This window comes from Euleptes europaea, chromosome 4 (assembly GCF_029931775.1).
Source record: "Euleptes europaea isolate rEulEur1 chromosome 4, rEulEur1.hap1, whole genome shotgun sequence".
NCBI lineage: Eukaryota > Metazoa > Chordata > Lepidosauria > Squamata > Sphaerodactylidae > Euleptes > Euleptes europaea.
In genome coordinates, this window is record NC_079315.1 from 8,307,078 (window position 1) to 8,326,247 (window position 19,170).

The following is a 19,170-nucleotide window of genomic DNA, read 5'->3' on the forward strand; positions in this document are numbered from 1 at the left end:
TACAAGGGCCGGTGGAGTATACGTGAAATAGACATACGCACAATAAAGAACAAAAGTATCCAAAAGAGGACGCGGATTCTAGATAATTCCAGCGTTTCGATGGTCTTCTTCAGCTGTCCGTTATGGTTTAAACTGTGGGTGAGACAACAACAAAAAACCCAAAATATGCAAACATAACACACAACTATATTAACACTAAGTTATAATAATTACTAAGTTATAACAATTACATCCCTCCCCTCCCTATACCCTGCCCTCCTCAGGCTCTACCCCCAAAACATCCCACCGGTAGCAAAGAAGGACCCTCTTCACAACTGGCGGGAGGTTTTTTGGGTGGAGCCTGAGGAGGGCGGGGTTTGGGGAGGGGAGGGACTTCAGTGCCATAGAGTCCAATGGCCAAAGTGGCCATTTTCTCCAGGTGAACTGATCTCTATCGGCGGGAGATCAGTTGTAATAGCAGGAGATCTCCAGCGAATACCTGGAGGTTGGCAACCCTAAAGTGAAACTTTTAGAGCAGAATACTCTACAAGTCCTGGGATCTTTGTGTGTATAGCTTGACGTATTATTCTCTCCCTGGAGGAGAAAACCTATAATGGCAGCAGGCCATAAAAACGTGTAGAAAACTATGATTTAAATCCAGTCTGACTGACTAGTGACTTAAATTGTGATTTCAATCGGTTTGATTTAAACCAGATCCACCCTGGCCAAGTGGCTGTTTTAACTAGTCAACATTGCGACGCTTGCGACGCCTCACCCAGCTAGAGAAGTCTGGCCAACCGAGCTGCTTTTGTGTCGCATCGCAGGGCAATTGTTACTTCCTAGATAATGAGCACGTTTAATGATGTTCTTAAATACGGCGCACCGTTTCGCTTCGCCATATTGATATTTCCGTCCTAATGCACTGCTCCGCTGGCCCGCCAACACTAACCTGTCTCTTCACCGGAGCCATAAAAATCATCACCACAAAAGAAAAATAGAGCTTTTGAAGAAATAAGTAATTTAGTATAATATTCCTGCTGGGAACATTTCGGTGCCAGAAGAAATGTTGCCATTCTTCAGAGTTTGCAGAAACCCTGAAGAGCGTTTCATCTGTAACGGATGAAATGGAGGCCGGCTTATGCAGAAGACGGCCCTGTCCCCGTTGGGAGCGGCACTTCCCTGTTATTAATTTAAGACGTCGCGGCTTTAAAGGAGTTATTGTCATGGGAAGATAAGATTAAATAATGATTTATCTCTTAAGACTCAAAAATTAAATGTTTTATATATATATATATATATATATATATATATATATATATATATATATATATATATATATATAGGACAGCTTTTGACTTTAGAATTCGTACACTACTCTGACAAAGAAAGGACTTGAAGCTTGATAAGATGTCATAGAGCAGTTGTGATATTTAGTAGTCTACCTGTTGTATCAGCGAAAGGAATGATATTCCTACTTGGTTTCGCACTATGTCAGAAGCTGTAGAATTGCAGTCGGTTTGCCTTTTTCCATTTTGCGCACGGTAGTGATGGAGATTCCCCGGGAGGTGGGGAAATATGTTGCATTTTTGTTGAGAGAACCCAGGGTCAATTCCATGGAAAACAACAACCAAATCATTCGCGGCAGCTGCCTAAAGAGAGCTCGAGATTCCCTCATTTTCAGCACGGCTGTGTGCTGTAAACCTTATGCAATCCTGGGCAGCATCTCAGTTTGTGAGAGGGCCACGTGGAGGAGAGAATGGAGGGTGTGTGCTTTCCCCTTAACACCGCAATCCCATCTAGAAATATTTCAATCTAAACCCATTGCTTGGCATGCAGAAGGCCCCAGGTTCAGTCCCCAGCATCATAAAGGGACTAGGCAAGTAGGTGATGAGAAAGACCCCTGCCTGAGACCCCGGAGAACCGCTCCCGGTCTGAGTACACAGTACTGACTTTGATGGACCAAGGGCCTGATTCAGTATCAGGCAGCTTCATGTGTTTATGTGTTCTTTAATTGTACTCTTCCTTTAGGGGAGGGGCTGTGGCTCAGTGGTAGAGCATCTGCTTGGCATTCAGAAGGTCCCAGGTTCAATCCCCCACAGTTAAAGGGACTGGGCAAGTAGGTGATGTGATAGACCTCTACCTGAGACCCCGGAGAGCCACTGCTGGTCTGAGTAGACAATGTTGACTTTGATGGACCAAGGGTCTGATTCAGTAGAAGGCAGCTTCGTTTGTTCATGTGTTCTGCCGAGATCTCGGTTGGCAAGGAATTCCTTGTGTGTTTGTGTGTGTGTGTAGGGGGGGATGTGGCTCTGTGGTAGAGAGTATCTGCTTTGTATGCAGAAGATTCCAGGTTCAATCCCCGCCATCTCCAGTTAAAAAGATCTGGCAGGTGATGTGAAAGACCTGTGCCGGAGACCCTGGAGCGCCGCTACCAGTTTGAGTAGACAGTACTGTCTTTGATGGACCGATAAAAGGCAGCTTCATGTGAGATATATACAGACAATTGTGGGTTAATATTTGGGGGGGGATGGGTGTTCTTCCCACCTTTCCTTCTTTTGCTATGGGCATAGTGCTCATTTTCAACTGTCCTTCTGACTATACAATTTTTTCTCAGTTATGAGAACTGGACAGTGTTTTATTCTTGGCTGTACAAGTGCACATTTAAACATTTGGATGTTACACAGTATTGACAGCAGCCATGTTTCTGAATCATATCTCGTGTTCATTAATCCACCCCTCCCCCCAAAAAATATGTTCTGGCTGGGAGCAGGGAGAGCCATCACTTATTCACATGTTTTGCAGCTAGGAAATGAAGCCATTTCCCCTTTTAAAATCAATCGGTTATCATTGTTCTATTTTAAAAAGTTAAGAACAAATGAAAGGCTGATGTTGTTTTCTGCATGCCAATAAGAATGGGTTAGGTTTGCGTTCTGGGAGCCAGCGTGGTGTAGTGGTTAAGAGCGGTGGTTTGGAACAGAGGACTCTGATCTGGGGAACTGGGTTCGATTCCCCCACTCCTCCACATGAGCAGTTGAGACTAATCTGGTGAACTGGATTTGTTTCCCCACTCCTACACACAAAGCCAGCTGGGTGACCTTGGGCAAGTTACAGTTCTATTAAGAGCTCTCTCAGCCTCACCTACCTCACAGGGTGTCTGTTGTGGGGAGGGGAAGGGAAGGTGATTGTAAGTCAATTTGATTCTACTTTAAGTGGTAGAGAAAGTCGGCATATAAAAACCAACTCTTCTTCTTCCTCCTCTTCTTCTTCCTCTTCCTCCTCCTCCTCCTCCTCTTCCTCCTCCTCCTCCAGCTGATGCTAATCTGGTGAACTGGATTTGTTTCCCCACTCCTCTACATGAGGCCGGCTGGTTGACCTTGGGCTAGTCACAGTTCTCTCAGAACTCTCTCAGTCCCACCTACCTCACAAGGGGTCTGTTGTGAATAGAGAAAGGGAAGGAGATTGTAAGCCGGTTTGATTCTCCTCAAAGGTAGAGAAAGTCAAATTACAAAAACCAACTCTCCTCCTTCTCCTTCTCCTTCTCCTCCTCCTCCTCCTCCTCTTCCTCCTCCTCCTCCTTCTCCTCCTCCTCCTTCTCCTCTTGGATTTTCTAACTGTTAGGGGGGCTGGAGTTTTGGGTAGATACAGATGGATGTTTTGGGATTGCGTTTGGGCACAGCAACGAAAGCCAGGCTCAGATTTCTATTAGTGGTAGTGAAATCATGATTGAAGAGCTCCTGCTCACTGGACAAATTGCCCTTTCAGGCTGATGCAATGACAGGCTTTTGTTTCTCTGCTTTTTAAACCTCTGTAGTTTCTTGCAAATCGGCTTTCTGGACTCTCCTGCTTTCCCTCCGAACTGAATGTGTCAGAAGAATTACAGCGGAAGCCCTCCGTGCTTCATATTTTGATTGAAAAATGGATTGCTGTGTACCAACCAGCGGTAGCTCATGGGATATAAGCCAGGGGACATCCCAGCCTCCCCTAGTGCAGACTGCATAATGTGAAGGCGGTGCTCTGACCCGTGAGCCCTGATAGGTGGTGACGGAGCTGCTGGGACCACCGCTATTCTCTCTGATTGTGGAGCGAATAGGTACGCATCATGACTAGTATCCATTTTTACTAGTGCCGTGACCTCAAAGTCCGTAGAGTCCAATGAAGACAGTGAGGAGGAGGTTGGGTCAACTACAGCTCTTTATTTTGATCAAAGCAATGAACCGGGTGAGCAAACCCCAAACCAAACGGAGTTGGGAGAATGCCACACCCGAGCAAGAGGCAAGCAGTATGCTTTATACCATGAAGGCAGTTACATTCCATTAAAAGATACTTTCTACCATTCAGTCTCTAGCAGCATCATTGAGTATTAAAGATACAAAGTCAGCACTTTCATTTGCACAAGCACATCTAACCAGTGTTTTGCTACACCGGACAATAAAGCAATCTATATGGAATCAGAGAGTTCTTTTGTGCGCACGGACGGGAAAAGAGGGAGAAGAGTCTGTCCTTGAGTAAGGCAGTTTAATCGGGCTGTGTGTGTGTGTCTGTGATGTCTGTGCTTTCCATAATGGAATGTGTGTGTGTGTGTGTACTGCTTGTTACCAGAGAGGTGAGTGTGTGTGTGTGCTGGGGGGGGGGGGTTCCATGGGCACAACACTAGTAGCCATGAATACCCCTCTCCTCCATGAACATGTCCACTCCCCTCTTCAAGCCTTTCAAGTTGGCAGCCATCACCATATCCTGGGGCAGGGAGTTCCACAGTTTAACTATGCGTTGTGTGAAGAAATACTTCCTTTTATCAGTTTTGAATCTCTCCCCCTCCAGCTTCAGCAGATGATCCTGCGTTCTAGTATTATGAGAGAGGGAGAAAAGCTTCCCTCTGTCCACTCTCTCTACACCATGCATAATTTTATAGACCTCTATCATGTTTCCCTTTAACCGCCTATGTTTATTGTCCTTATGGTTTTCTTTAGCACAGATAAGAGCATGACAGTGGTGAACGATAACTGGCTCAAAATCTTGCTGTCTCTCCGTGTGAGGAAGAGAACCAAGCATTGTGCCTCTGGCTCTCTCTCTTTTTTTACATACATTTCTATTTTTTTACAATTCTGGCTAAAGTATCCAAACTATCACTGGAGTAATCTGCACAGCATTTGACTAATCCAGGCAAGCATGGATTTTCCAGAGGCCCTCGCTGCCTGTTCCATCATCTTGTTATTCTAAATAAGAACAGGATTTAAAAAATGTAATTTAGTTGGGCAAGGTAAAGCTACAATTTGTTATTCAGGTGCATCCATCTCTGTCTTTTGTTGAAAACCTGGTAAGGAGGTATTTGATACCGTGCTTGAGACAAAACTGGTCCCTCCATTTCAGATTCCTGCTCTGTTTTGATAGGCCAGAATGATCTGGGATTTTGGCAGATGTATGAACATGCTCTAGGGTTGTCTTGTCTCCTGGTCTGACTGGACACTTGCATTTCATCCTCCTTAGAAGTCTCTATGACACTGGTTCCCAACCGGGGGTCCGTGGACCCGCGAGAACTAAATTAAGGTCCGCAAAACAAAGTTATAAACCCATAATAAATTAATATTTTCAATTAAAAGTTCTCTATTATAAAAATATATATTCAAATATTATTCTAAGTTTAATGTTTAACTAACAGTTATGATTAAAGTTTATTTTCAAATTCTCAGAATTTTTATTTTGAACCTTGGGGTCCCTGCACCGAACAAAAAAGTCCTAGTGGTCCCTGGTCAAAAAAAGGTTGGGAACCACTGCTCTAGGAGAAGGACTCCGTGAGAAGATGTCTGCTGTAGTCATCTTGTTTGTGGGCCTCCTGGAGGCACCTGGTTGGCCACTGTGTGAACAGACAGCTGAAATTGACGGGCCTTGGTCTGATCCAGCAGAGCCTTTCTAATGTTCTTATTATAATTATATTATATATAATTATATTAGGTGCTGTGGAACCCAGGCAGGATAATGTTGCTGCAGTCGTCTTGTTTGTGGGCTTCCTGGAGTCACCTGGTTGGCCACTGAAAGAAAGATGGGCCTTGATCTGATCCAGCATGGCTTTTCTTATGTTCTTAAGGAATAAAATCTCAGGTTGAAGGCCTGACCTAGTGTCAAAGGGTCAAGATATTTTCTGGTAGACCTTGCCGCTGGCTCTACCCCATGTCTGACTCCGGTCTGGTAGAATCTTTTGGGTTCACCCTCATTCTGGGTCTCAGAGTTTGGCCAGGGAACTCTAGCACACATCTTCAGGGCCTCACCTGAACGAACGATGCCTCTAGACACTACATCACAACACTAGGCTATTACAGCGATGCAGTAGGGATGGACTCTTGAGGAACAATTAAGAAATAACACACTGAATATATTGTGACTTTTGGATCAAGTAACTGAAGAAGCTGGAAGCACAAACAGAGCCTAATCATTGTCCAGAAAGCGCATCTTCTTGATCTACTTCGAGCTGTGGGTCTCTGGAGATTTTTTTGCATTATTATACTACCTGACCAACTTGGCACCTTGCACTTAAGGAGGAAGAAATATTACTTGGTTCTTTAAAGATACAGACTTATTGACTTACCTGTTGAACACTTACTGACTTACCTGTTGAACTCTCAGGTTTTCCTTTACCTCCGTTGGAGGGTTGGGTTCTGTGCAATTGCATATAAAATAGTGAATGAATACTTTAGTTTCTATGCATTACTGTCATGTTTGATAGACATTCTTTTTTTAAAAAAAAGTTTTTATTGTTTTTATAACAAGACATGGGAAAAGGGAAATAGGGAAAGGAATAATCGAACTACATTCGTTTTCATTTCTGTTACGCCGCCGTATGGACTTTCTTCATCGTTATCGCTATCATAATCTTACTTTTTTCTTCTATTATTCCTATTGTATCATTTGTACATCATTTCTCTAATATCATTTTTTATATTTTTAATTATACCCTTTAATCTATTGCAAAGAACAATCACAAATTTCATGACAACACTAACTAAGGTGTTGAAATTCTTAGAGAATATAGTACATAATATTATAAGGGCCTAGTGTTGTAATTTTTTTGGTTTGTTCAACACTGATTTTGCTTGCTAGTCACTACATGACTTAATTTGAAGATCATTTACAAGTGTCCTTTCTGGTGTGTATATTAATGTTAACTGGTTATGTCGTATTTTAGATTGTTTAGCGTCTGTAGGTAAAGGTAGTTACTGCCCCATGGGGTGATGTCACATCCCAACATTTACTAGTGTGTTTATGGGGTGGTTTATGGGGTGGTTTGCCATTGCCTTCCCCAGTCATCTTCCCTTTACCCCCAGCAAGCTGGGGGCTCATTTTATCAACCTCGGAAGGATGGAAGGCTGAGTCAACCTTGAGCCGGATACTTGAAACCGACTTCCGTCAGGATCGAAGTCAGGTTGTGAGCAGAGCTGTTGACTGCAATACTACAGGTTACCACTCTGTATCAAATGCCTAATAACTAGGGTTGCTAGCTCCAGGTTGGGAAATACCTGGAGATTTGGGGGTGGAGCCTGAGGGAGGTGGGGTTTGGGAAGGGGGGGGACTTTAATGGGGTATAACCCCATAGACTCCGCCTTCCAAAGTGGCCATTTTCTCCAGGCGAACTGATCTCTGTCGCCTGGAGATCAGTTGTAATAGCGGGAGATCTCCAGCCACCCCCTGGCGGTTGTCCACCCTACTAACAGTTCTGAACTTTACTGTAGTCACTACGTGAACCTGAAAAGAATCTGCTTCCCCCAGGGGTAGAAAAGCAGAGATGTGTACCAAGGCTTGTCGGGAGACTTTTTGGCTTTATGTTGCCTCCCCCTGAAATAGCTCGATAAACGTTTCCTTGCTTGCTGGTGGACAGGAAGCTTTCCCTCATCCCGAAGGGCAGCTTTCGAAAAGAAAACCGAAAGCGTGAAAAATGCGGCTCAGTCCTGCTTTATGCCGGGCCTTTCGCTGGTACGCCGCATCTTTACTCTTTGAAACAGAATTATAGCTGTATGGAAATGGGACATCTGTTCCAAGAAACGTATTTTGATCATAGCAGAAGTAAAAGGAAAGAACTGGAGCGGGGAAGGGGGGGGGAGAAACACGGCATTTGGTTTACACTAAAGCGGTGCGGAAGGAATTAGACATGGAGAATCCACAAAAAAGGAGCGTTTGGGTTGCATCCGCCTGCCGATAAGACTTCCCCAGCCCTGCCGAAGCCCGGCTGAATGGCAAATTACAAGTCTGGCGTAATCAGGTGGTGCGGCAGAAAAGCAATCTCCAAATTAATTAACTGTGCAAGAGCTGCCTGTGCACCCTGATGGCTTAATGGGAAGAATGCGATGCATTTTGAGCTACCCTGTTCTTCTGGAATTTTAATTGTGCTTTGCGGTTTGCTAAAATTAAATCCTTTCCAGGAAAAAAAAAAAGATGAATTTTTCAGAAGATGCATTCCAAGGCGTTTTTGTTTTGTTTTTAAAGCTCGTCGTGAGCGATGGCTGTTATCTGGCTGAGCTTTGGGGGGAAGAAGAAGAGGAAGAGGGAGAGGAGGAAGAGGGAGAGGAGGAGGAGGAGGGTTGCCAACCTCCAGGTAGTAGCTGGAGATCTCCCGCTATTACAACTGATCTCCAGCCGATAGAGATCAGTTCGCCTGGAGAAAATGGCCACTTGGGCAATGGGACTCTATGGCATTGAAGGCCTTCCCCTCCCCAAACCTCGCCCTCCTCGGGCTCTGCCCCAAAAACCTCCTGCCAGTGGCAAAGAGGGACCTGGCAGCCCTAAGGAGGAGGAGTTGGTTTTTATATGCCGACTTTCTCTACCTCTTAAGGGAGACTCAAACCGGCTTACAATCACCTTCCCCTCCCCATAACAGACACCCTGTAATGTAGGTGGGGCTGAAAGAGCTCTAACAGAGCTGTAACTTGCCCAAGATCACCCAGCTGGCTTCGTGTGTAGGAGAGGGGAAACAAATCCAGTTTACCCGATGAGCCTCCGCTGCTCACACGGAGGAGTGGGGAATGAAACCCGGTTCTCCAGGCCAGAGCCCACCGCTTCAGACCACCGCTCTTAAACCACTACAGCACGCTGGTTCCTGTGCCTTAAAACTGCGTTCCTACTTCCAAGAACAGCTTCTGCTAATATATTAACAGATTTAAGTGGAGCCAGAAGGGCATTGGGTCCCGGTGGGGCAGGTGAAGAGTTCCCTCCATTAGACAAAGAAAACCGGAGCGCTGCTGAAGCTCAGGAGAGGAATTTAGTTAAAAAGGTGAGCGGCGCAGACGTCCGCCTCGGGTCCTTCCATCTGCTCCTTGTGGCCTACTTGGAAAAAGCAGCGCTTCAGGCCACAGTCAGAACTCATTACGATGGAAAGCTAGAACACAGACGGTTTCTTTTTATGGCCCGAGCCAGCAGTCGCATCTGTTGCGATCACGACTTTTTACCAAGCCCAGCTTGTTACCGCCTGCTGTCAGAGCCCAAAGAACAATGTCTCAGCAAGGTTGGGAGTGACCATCGGGTCTGGGAGGGCGGACATTTGAGATCGGTGCGCGCTCACGAGCGAGGGGTGCGCAGTAACAAGCCAAGGCGTTAGACGTCTTGTGTTAGACCAGTGGTTCTTAGTCTTTAATCCACTATCGTACACCAAGTTAGGGCTGCCAGCTCCACTTGAGAAGTGCCTGGAGATTTTGGGGTGGAGCCCGGGTAGGGTGGCCCACCCTCCCAGTACTAATAGGAAATCCCCACACAGAATAAATACCGATGCTGTAAATAGTATTCACAAAAAGAAGAAAACAGCACGCAGGCTCCAAATTCCACAATATAATGTACTCCAAGAATAGACTTCAAACATTATAGCACACGAATGTACATCAACCACTGCGCAGAACAAGTACTGAAACACATGGACAAGAAACAAGGCAGTGGGTAGAAATCCATCCTTAACAGAAGACTAACATTTTTTTACTATATAGAGATGGATGGATGGATGGATGGATGGATGGATGGATGGATGGATGGATGGATGGATGGATGGATGGATGGATGGATGGATGGATGGATAGATAGATAGATAGATAGATAGATAGATAGATAGATAGATAGATAGATAGATAGATAGATAGATAGATAGATAGATAGATAGATGACTTAAATCTCCAAACCCGTCGGATTACAAAATCCTGAAGAAGATTTATTCGGGTTTTGTAATCCGGTGGGTTTGGAGATTTAAGTCCACTGGACTATATACATATATAGTAAAAAGATTTTTGTTAGTCTTGTGTTAAGGATGGACTTCTACCCGCTGCCTTGTTTCTTGTTTCTTGTCCATGTGTTTTAGTACTTGTTCTGTGCAGCGGTTGATGTATATTTGTGTGCTATAATTTTTGAAGTATATTCTTGGAGTACCTTATATTGTGGGATTTGGAGCCTGCGTGTTGCGTGCTCCGCCCCTAAAATCTCCAGGTATTTCCAAACCCGGAGCTGGCAACCTTAAGCCTGGGGAAAGCAGAGTTTGGGGAGGGGAGGGACTTTAATGGGGTGCAACGGCATAGGGTCCATCTTCCGAAGCAGCCATTTTCTCCTGGTGAACTGATCTCTGTCGCCTGGCGATTGGGTGTAATAACGGGAGACCTCCAGCCTCCACCTGGAGGTTGGCAACCCTACACCAAGGATGCAGCATCGTAACTGAATGCCCCTGCTAGCCCCAAGTTAAAAAGTTAGGACATCTTCTCCTGGCCATCTTCTGGGCATGGAGTAGGGGTCACTGGGGTGTGTGGGGGGGAGGTAGTTGTGAACGTCCTGCATTTGCAGGGGGTTGGACTAGTTGACCCCTGGTGGTCCCTTCCAACTCTATGATTCTGTGACATAAAACAGCACTCCGGAGAAGGCAGCTTTATCTATATAGATGTGTTTATGCTGCATGCATAGATCTCAATAGGGTTGCCAGCTAGCAGCTGGTACCCAGTGGGAGAGTGGTTGAAAATATTTGGTACGCTGCAAAATGACTGTACATATCTGCATCTGTGCCCTGTCTGATTGTAAAGCATGATCTCAAAGCCGCTGTTTAATAGTTTTGTTTGCTTTTGGGGGCCCAAGGTGCAATAGAAGAACTCTGGCGGGTGAGGTCTGTGACCTGGTTGATGAAGCATACAAATTATCCACCCAATATATTGGTCACCTGGTTGCTGACACTGACTATGCAGAACTGAATCTGGAGATAACTGTTCTTCTCAAGGAGAAGGCAGCACGTTCATTATGGAACTATGCCGCAACATAATCTTTTGGAAAAGAGGTCCAACAGAGACAGTACTGCAAAACAGGATTATGGGATGGATCTAGTGCAAAATCTCCGCTTGCACAAGAGCTGGTGTGCAAGTGGAAACAAGAAGGAAAGGAGCAGTGGTCGCCGCTCGTGCAAAGTCCAGCTTTCTCAGTTCCCCTCTTGCTTTTCTGTTCACGCAAGTTTCCTAGAGGAAGGCTCTAGGAGTTGCACGAGAACCGGGTTCGATTCTCCACTCCTCCACATGAAGCCTGCTGGGTGAGCTTGGGCTAGTCACAGCTCTCTCCGAACTCTCTCAGCCCCACCTACCTCACAAGGTGGCTGTTGCGGGGAGGGGAAGGGAAGGCGATTGTGAGACACTTTGAGACTCCTTAAAGGTAGAGAAAAAGTGGGGTATAAAAACCAACTCTTCTTCTCTTCCTCCTCCTCCTCCTCCCCACCCCAAGTGGACCAGTGCTAACAGTGCTCATTTCAATGGGATTAGATTGGCGTAACCGTGCATAGGATTGCACTGTAAGTCTGTTGACTTGCGCATTGCTGGACCCGAGCCACTGTATCGAAGCAGCCTGAATTATTTGGAGTACAATTAAACCTTTATATTCAATTAGATTATGTTGCAGTGAGGGCGTCTCTTGGGAAAGACTACATGCTTTGGGTTGCCAACCTCCAGGTACTAGCTGGAGACCTCCTGCAATTACAACTGGTCTCCAGCCGACAGGGATCAGTTCCCCTGGAGAAAATGGCCGCTTTGGCCATTGGACACTATGGCATTGAAGCCCCTCCCCTCCCCAAATCCCACCCTCCTCAGGCTCTGCCCCCAAAACCTCCCACCGGTGGCAAAGAGGGACCTGGCAACCCTATACATGCTACACACAACCAACCGAATCGGCTCGAGGATGTATTTTTTTCTCTTTGTGATTGAAAGCGGATTGAGAATCGCAGTGGAAGATCGAGGAGGATTGGGTGTAACTTAACCTTCCTTTCTTACCTTTTCTCCTCACAAAAGCGCTCTCTCTAACTGCTTTTTATTCTGTGAGAAGAAGGCTATGGAGGTCTCTATATTCCCCCACCTTACGAGTAGAAAAGCAGTGGAATGATTTTGAGTGGATGAAGGGAAGAGAAAGGGAACCTCTGCTTCCCCGTCTCCCTCCCCGATGCCGTTTTCATTTTTTTTTTAAGTAAGAAGATGATCAGGGAACAGCCCATTTGCAACATCCGGGCCGGTGCAAAACGTCAATTTACGCCCTGCTGCTGGAAGAGGGCTTTTCAGGCCGAGGAGGATCTGTTCATCAAAACCTTGGGGTCAGGTGGGAAAAAACCAGCGCAGGGGATTGAAGCGGCGTACTTGAGACTCAATCCTGTCAAAGGACATTTCCGCCACAAATTGGATATCGGAAACACTTGGGCGGCGGAGCAAGCCGTCTCAAGGAGCTGTAGAGTCACTTTTTCTGGGAACTTTTGAAGAGGAGAGGTGATATGAATTCAAGCGGCTTCTGTGGGTTTTGTTGGCGGCGGGAGGGATAAAACACCCTTGGAGATCCTTAACGTGTTCTCTATTTCCCCCCTATTCTGCAAGTGGTCTTTTCCTTATGTCCAGATCGGGGAGGGGGTGGGTGGGGGGATTGGGAGTTACACTTTGTCAACAGCCAGTGCTTCATTCACAGCTGCAGGCAGACAGATACAAGTTCCTGAACTGCTATATTTATTCCTTGAAATAATTCATATCTTTGTGCGTGTTAAGTGCAGTCAAGTCACATTGGACTCGTGGCGACCCTATGAATGGAAGTCCTCCAAAATGTCCTATCTTTGACAGCCTTGCTCAGATCTTGCAAATTGAGGGCTGTGGCTTCCTTCATAGAGTCAGTCCATCTCTTGTTGGGTCTTCCTCTTTTCGTGCTGCCCTCAACTTTTCCTAGCATGACTGTCTTTCCCAGCGACTCTTGTCTTCTCATAATATGACCAAAATACGATAGCCTCAGTTGAGTCATTTTAGCATCTAGGGTCAATTCAGGCTTGATTTGATCTATAACCCACTGATTTTTTTTTTTTTTTTGGCAGTCCACGGTATCCGTAACGCTCTCCTACAACATCACATTTCAAAGGAATCTATTTTCTTCTTATCCACTTTCTTCACTGTCCAGCTTTCACACCCATACATAGTAATAGGGAATACGATGGCATGAATTAACCTAATCTTGGTGGCCAGGGACACATCCTGACACTTCAGAATCTTTTCTAGCTTCTTCATGGCTGCCCTTCTCAGTCTCAATCTCCTTCTGATTTCTTGGAGAGTGAATCTGGGAAAGGCAGCTGGGGGGGGGGGTTGGGGAGATTGGGAGTCATGCTTTGTCAACAGCCAGTGCTTCATGCACAGCTGCAGACAGACAGATACAAGTTCCTGAACTGCTATATTTATTCCTCGAAATAATTCATATCTGCTTGAGATGCACAGAAAAGCAGATAATCTGTATTAAAAGCGCTGACTCACGTATGCAATGCAAGTGCAATTAAAGACTGTGTTTCTCATAGATGCAATATTTTCTTAGCTTTCTTTAATTTTTTTTAGACTTCTGCAGTATCGGATGTTCTTTAGCATTTATCCCCATGGGCCTGAGAAAACGGAACGTTTTCCCCCAGAATGAATGACACCAAAATGTTTACGTATTCATGCATTCATCCAGTTCTTTAAGACCTCCCAATGGGACGCTTAGCGGTGCTTTAGTCTCTTTATCCGCTCCAATCTGCTATTATAGAGTTTCAGAAACACAAATAAAATGAGTGGAGACACATGCGTGGCGAATCAAAAACAACTCCCATGCAATGAGCTGCCTGCTTGCCGCGGAGAAAGAAACGGGGCGTATGGAAGAACCGGCCGACTTTGATCAATGAAACACGCGGGAAACATTTCCTGCGGAGATGCCTACAGTCACTGCAGAAAGTTTCGTACTGACATAGTTAGGTATAGAGAAGCAGATCACTTGAACATCTGTTGTTATTTCTGCCTTTGAAAGCTTCCCCTGTTAATAGCTTGACCTCTGTCAAATCGCACAGTCTGCAAGGAGGATTTAGTAAGAGACTGGAATTGTTTTGGTTTGGGATGTTAAGGGGTTTTCATGGGATCTAGGAGCCCCGTGGCGCAGAGTGGTAAGCTGCAGTAATGCAGTCAAAAGCTCTGCTCACGACCTGAGTTTGATCCCGACGGAAGTCGGTTTCCGGTAGTCGGCTCAAGATTAACTCGGCCTTCCATCTCTCTAGGTCAGTAAAATGAGTACCCAGCTTGCTGGGGTAAAGTGTAGATGACTGGGGAAGGCAGGGGCAACCCACCCCGTAAACACAGTCTGCCTAGTAAACGTTGTTATGTGACATCACCCCATGGGTCAGGAATGACCCGGTGCTTGCACAGGGGACCTTTACCTTTAGGATAAGTGTATGGTAGGGGTGTTTTTTGGGGAGGGGGTAGGGTTGCCAGATCCAGGTTGGGAAACTGATGGGAATTTGAGGCCGGGGAGGACAGGGACCTGGGGGGGGGGGTACAATGCCATAGAGTCCATCCTCCAATGTGTCTGTTTTCTCCATGGGAAGTGACCTATGTAGCCTGGAGATGAGCTGTAATTCTGGGGGATCCCCAGGTCCCACCTGGAGGCTGGCATCCCTAGGGGGAGGTTTTTGGCTTCTGACCCTTGATCTGCGGGGCTGATGTCCATTTCTACTCTTGCAATTAGAAGAAGAAGAAGAAGAAGAAGAAGAAGAAGAAGAAGAGTTGGTTTTTATATGCCGACTTTCTCTACCACTTAAGGGAGACTCAAACTGGCTGACAATCACCTTCCCCTCCCCACAAAAGACACCCTGTGAGGTGGGTGGGGCTGAGAGAGCTGTGACTTGCCCAAGGTCACCCAGATGGCTTGGGTGGAGGAGTGGGGAAACAAATCCAGTTCACCAGATTAGCCTCTGCCACACATGTGGAGGAGTGGGGCATCAAACCCAGTTCTCCAGATCAGAGTCCACCACTCAAAAACCACCGCTCTTAACCACTACACCATGCTGATTCTTGCAATTAAAAGAGCACCTGGTCTCAACAAGCCTGTCTCTTGTTTTCCCTCAGGAAAAAATTTTCAGGATAAAGGGAAGAAAGGGTTGAGTAAGGAGAATTTCACAAAATGCTTCGGTCCCACTGCATTATTTTGTTTTCTGAAGAAGGTATCTGATGAAGGGAGCTTCGACTCCTGAAAGCGTATACCCTGAAATTCTTGTCCGTCTCAAAGGTACTCCAGGACTCAATTCTATTTATTTTCTTAAGACTCGTTGCTGTTAGACTGAATTGTTTTATCATACACTGTTAGGGTTGCCAGGTCCCTCTTCGCCACCGGCGGGAGGTTTTTAGGGCAGAGCCTGAGGAGGGCGGGGTTTCAGGAGGGGAGGGACTTTGATACCATAGAGTCCAGTTGCCAACTTGGCCGTTTTCTCCAGGGGGACTGATCTCTGTCGGCTGGAAATCAGTTGTAATAGCAAAAGATCTCCAGGTAGTACCTGGAGATTGGCAACCCAAACACTGCTCCGCTCACTTCTCAGCAGTGACCGCAGCCAGTCCCAAGCACGAATGTCCCCTCCCCATCAACTGCTGAGATAGGGTTGCCAACTCCAGGTTGGGAAATTCCTGGAGATTTGGGGGGCAGAGTTTGGAGAGGGCAGGGTTGGAGGGAGCTCCGTTAGGGTTGCCAACCTCCAGGTAGTAGTAGAAGAAGAGTTGGTTTTTATTTACCAACTTTCTCTACCACTTAAGGGAGTCTCAAACTGGCTTACAACCACCTTCCCTTCCCCTCCCCTCCCCACAACAGACACCCTGTTGAGGTAGGTGGGGCTGAGAGAGCTCTAACAGAGCTGTAACTTGCCCAAGGTCACCCAGCTGGCTTCGTGTGTAGGAGTGGGGAAACAAATCCAGCTCACCAGATTAGCCTCTGCCGCTCATGTGGAGGAGTGGGGAATCAAACCCGGTTGTCCAGATAAGAGTCCACGGCTCCAAACCACTGCTGTTAACCACTACACCACGCTGGCTCTCGGTAGCTGGAGGTCTCCTGCTATTACAACTGATCTCCAGCCGATAGAGATCAGTTCCCCTGGAGAAAACGCCGCTTTGACAATTGGACTCTATGGCATGGAAGTCTCTTCCATCCCCAAACCCCGCCCTCCTCAGGATCCGCCCCCAAAACCTCCCGCCGGTGGTGAAGAGGGACCTGGCAACCCTAACCTCAGTAGGGTATGATGCTAGGGCGTCTGCCCTTTTCAGCAGCCATAATCTCCTGGGGGCCTGATCTCTGTAGTCTGGAGATCAGTTGTAATTCCAGGAGATTTCCAGGCTGTACCTGAAGGTTATCTAAAATAAACAGCAACACTGGACATGTATATATGAAACTAACAATTCACTGTGCAATATAACAAGGTGACATGACTATCAAACTCTATCTAAACTATCTCCTGTCTGTACCTATGCCTATAAAAATAGCGTAACACGCAAAAATGACAAAACTCTAAAAAGTTGTTCAACAGTAGCAGAATGCTCGTACAATTTCAGTTGCCTGTATAGAGTTCCAAAGTATAATGTTCTGCAGCGATGTTTCAAGTCTACTTAAAAGCACCAGTCATTATTGTGTTCTTAGAGTAGCAGAAATATTTTTTTTTTCAAATTAATCTTGAGTAGCGAGATAGGTCGCCCTGACCTGGATGGCCCAGGCTAGCCTGATCTTGTCAGATCTCAGAAGCTAAGCAGGGTCAGCCCTGGTTAGTATTTGGATGGGAGACCACCAAGGAAGTCCAGGGTTGCTGTGCAGAGGAAGGCACTGGCAAACCACCCCTGTTAGTCTCTTGCCATGAAAACCCCAAAAAGGGGTCGCCATAAGTCGGCTGCGACTTGACGGCACTTTACACATACACACACACAGAGAGAGAGAGAGAGAGAGAGATAGGTCATCCGGTAATTCCTATTTCAATATTGTTTTTCTTCAGTAGCATATAGATTAATTGCTGCTGCGCTGTTATACATGGCGTTTCAGGTGGCTTCCCCAGGCTGAAATTGACATGAATAGCTGCTGTGCATTTCAGATAACGTTCCAGATTTTGATACCTCTTAATGTAATATCCAGAGGTGTATCATAGGGCTGTTGATTCGGTAAAAACCCAACCAGAAAAATACTGAATGAATGCAAATTCGGTAAAATTCGGGGTTCGGGTTTACTGAGCCCGCAAAATCCGGGACGTTAACAAAGCCGAATGTGCCGTTCCTCAAAAAGCTGGATAAAAAGCTGGCTGTTTTGGGAACGTCTTTCCGTGGTTCCTGGGGGGCATTTTTGCAGGTAGAGGTCCCAAATTTTCAGGGTAACTAGAAGGGACTCTCCTTGCAAGAACCCCCAATTTTGGTAAAGGGGGTCCGGATTGGGGTCTGGAAGGGGTCACCCCCATCCTCCTCCATTGAAATGCATTGGCAAAGTGTCTGTGTTCAGATACTTTAGTGTGATCTTTACAATGTATCTCAATGGAGAAGCCGGGCTTTAAATGGTGGGAAAGTTCGCCCCATGCCTCCATAGAGATACAATGTATCCGGACACAGACACTTTGCCAGTGAAAATTTGGGACCTCTACCTGCAAAAATGCCCCCCCCCCAGGAGCCGCGAAAAACTGCGAAATGGGTGTAATGGGTTTAAATGGCTGACTTTTTCAGGAATCCCGAATTTAAAGCCGAATTCCTACCTTTACCGGTAAAGGAAATTCGGCATTCAGGTTTTCCCAGGGGGGAAAAAAGCCAATAAACCTGAACCCAGATTTCCCCCCCAAAAAAATTCCCCAATGGCCCTAGTGCATAGTAGCTATCCTTCTATGGATCGGGCAAAGGAGTCGGCTTATGGAGACCCTGCTTAGCTTCTGAGATTTGATGAGATCGGGCTACCCTGGGCTTATCTAAGTCAGGGCACAGGTTGCCTACTATTTAAATGTTTCCAGTGGTTCAGGGCAGGGCGGTGGTATCTTTGCTTTGCCCCTATGGTTATCTGAAGTAGAAGAAGTTGCACAACAATGAGAGATCAATGCACATTTGCTTCTTTCATATAATTTTTGCATTTTACAGAATTCAGCTTTCAAGTGGCTACTAGTTGCACAATCCTACTACGCATGTCTATTCAGATGCAAGTCTCACTGGCCATTTATGCAGGGTCAATTTTGAAGCTCGCTCAAAGCTTTTTTTTTTTTTTAAATGCGACCTTTAAAATGACTATTCATGGTCCTGATGCAAAAGGAGAAATTCCACACACACACACCCCATTCACCTGCTCCTTGTTTGCATAGCCATTAGCAATCGCTGGTTGCATAACTAACGCGCAGCTGTGATTTTGCATGTTTCTTTCGGGATTCTTCGAGGCGGGGGTGGAGCAAACACAAAAGGTCGCGTTGAAGGGGTTCTTAAGTAATGCGAAGCAGGCATGCGCCGGTTTCGCAGTCACTTCCTGAACGACGGTTCACCATGAAAAACAAAAAGAAAATATGCGGGGCAATTCAGCCTGGAATGCGCTGCTAATTACCAAGCATAAATGGCCTACGATTGCAGTTGTAGTCCAAAAAAAGTCTCTGAAGGGTTACCTTTTTCCAAGGGTGGTTGTTGTGTTTTTCATTTCATAAAACAAAAAGCCCGAGGCATCTGCGTGTCACGCCTAGAAACCTTGGCTCTTATATCTTATCTACCTAAGAGGATTATCTAGTATAGGAGTTGATTAACGAGTAGGGGGAAAGTAAAAGAAAGATGACGCCGTTGCGTTGGCAAGGGGAAAATATCGGGATGTCTATATTTAGAGGACTACGGAATTCCATTGCCAGGAGAAGGAGCTAGCTTTTAAAACGCCCTGAAATATGACTTTTGGAAGTACCTGTCAGTTGAGGGAATA